This window comes from Chiloscyllium plagiosum, chromosome 43 (assembly GCF_004010195.1).
Source record: "Chiloscyllium plagiosum isolate BGI_BamShark_2017 chromosome 43, ASM401019v2, whole genome shotgun sequence".
In the NCBI taxonomy this organism is placed as follows: domain Eukaryota; kingdom Metazoa; phylum Chordata; class Chondrichthyes; order Orectolobiformes; family Hemiscylliidae; genus Chiloscyllium; species Chiloscyllium plagiosum.
In genome coordinates, this window is record NC_057752.1 from 14,567,398 (window position 1) to 14,569,599 (window position 2,202).

The 2,202-nt window shown below is 44.6% G+C and overlaps 1 protein-coding gene across 1 annotated transcript in view; it reads left to right on the plus strand.

The window, feature by feature from the left end:
• Positions 1-2,202, plus strand: part of LOC122543269 (bridging integrator 2-like) — an 81,230-nt gene that overhangs the window by 39,093 nt on the left and 39,935 nt on the right. The window lies entirely within an intron of this gene.

Consider the following 2,202-nt stretch of genomic DNA (forward strand, 5'->3'; position numbering starts at 1 on the left):
CTAGGAACTCTCCAACCACAAGGGATGAACTCGGGTTTCACCAGTTTCCTCATTTCCCCTCCCCCCACCTTGTCTCAGTCAAATCCATCGAATTCAGCACCGCCTTCCTAACCTGCAATCTTCTTCCCGACCTCTCCGCCCCCACCCCCGTCTGACCTATCACCCTCACCTTGACCTCTTTCCACCTATCACATTTCCGACGCCCCTCCCCCAAGTCCCTCCTCCCTACCTTTTATCTTAGCCTGCTGGACAAACTTTCCTCATTCCTGAAGAAGGGCTTATGCCTGAAACGTCGATTCTCCTGTTCCCTGGATGCTGCCTGACCTGCTGCGCTTTTCCAGCAACACATTTCCAGCATAGACTGGGACTGCCATAGTGTTAAAGGTTTAGATGGAGAGGAATTTGTTAAGTGTGTACAAGAAAATTTTCTGATTCAGTATGTGGATGTACCTATTAGAGAAGGTGCAAAACTTGACCTACTCTTCGGAAATAAGGCAGGGCAGGTGACTGAGGTGTCAGTGGGGGAGCACTTTGGGGCCAGCGACCATAATTCTATTAGATTTATAATAGGGATGGAAAACGATAGACCAGATCTAAAAGTTGAAGTTCTAAATTGGAGAAAGACCAATTTTTTCCGGTATTAGGCAAGAACTTTCAAAAGCTGATTGGGAGCAGATGTTCGCAGGTAAAGGGACAGCTGGAAAATGGGAAGCCTTCAGAAATGAGATAACAAGAATCAAGAGACAGTATATTCCTGTCAGGGTGAAAGGGAAGGCTGGTAGGTATAGGGAATGCTGGATGACTAAAGAAATTGAGGGTTTGGTTAAGAAAAAGAAGGAAGCATATGTCAGGTATAGACAGGAGAGATCAAGTGAATTCTTAGAAGAGTATAAAGGCAGTAGGAGTATACTTAAGAGGGAAATCAGGAGGGCAAATAGGGGACATGAGATAGCTTTGGCAAATAGAATTAAGAAAAATCCAAAGGGTTTTTGGAAATACATTAAGGACAAAAGGGTAACTAGGGAGTGAATAGGGCCCCTCAAAGATCAGCAAGGCGGCCTTTGTATGGAACCGCAGAAAATGGGGGAGATAGGAAACGAGTATTTTGCATCAGTGTTTACTGTGTAAAAGGATATGGAAGATATAGAATGTAGGGAAATAGATGGTGAGATCTTGAAAAATGTCCATATTACAGAGGAGGAAGTGCTGGATGTCTTGAAACGCATAAAGGTGGATAAATACCCAGGACCTGATCAGGTGTACCCTCAAACTCTGTGGCAAGCTAGAGAAGTGATTGCTGGGCCTCTTGCTGAGATACTTGTATCATCAATAGTCACAGGTGAGGTGCCGGAAGACTGGAGGTTGGCGAACGTGGTGCCACTGTTTAAGAAGAGTGGTAAGGACAAGCCAGGGAACTATAGACCAGTGAGCCTGACCTCGGTGGTGGGCAAGTTGTTGGAGGATATCCTGAGGGACAGGATGTACATGTATTTGGAAAAGCAAGGACTGATTAGGGATAGTCAACATGGCTTTGTGCATGGGCAATCATATCTCACAAACTTGATTGAGTTTTTTGAAGAAGTAACAAAGAGGATTGATAAGTGCAGAGCAGTAGATGTGATCTATATGGACTTCAGTAAGGCGTTCGACAAGGTTCCCCATGGGAGACTGATTAGCAAGGTTAGATCTCATGGAATACAGGGAGAACTAGCCATTTGGATACAAAACTGGCGCTAAGGTAGAAGACAGAGGGTGATGGTGGAGGGTTGTTTTTCAGACTGAAGGCCATGACCAGTGCCACAAGGATCGGTGCTGGGTCCTTTACTTTTCAACATTTATATAAATGATTTGAATGTGAGCATAAGAGGTACAGTTAGTAAGTTTACAGATGACACCAAAATTGGAGGTGTTGGGGACAGTGAAGAAAGTTACCTCAGATTACAACAGGATCTGGACCAGATGGGCCAATGGGCTGAGAAGTGGCAGATGGAGTTTAATTCAGATAAATGCGAGTTGCTGCATTTTGGGAAAGCCAATCTTAGCAGGACTTATACACTTAATGGTAAGGTCCTAGGGACTGTTGCTGAATAAACAGACCTTGGAGTGCAGGTTCATAGCTCCTTGAAAGTGGAGTCGCAGGTAGATAGGATAGTGAAGAAGGTGTTTGGTATGCTTTCCTTTATTGGTCAGAGTATTGAGTAC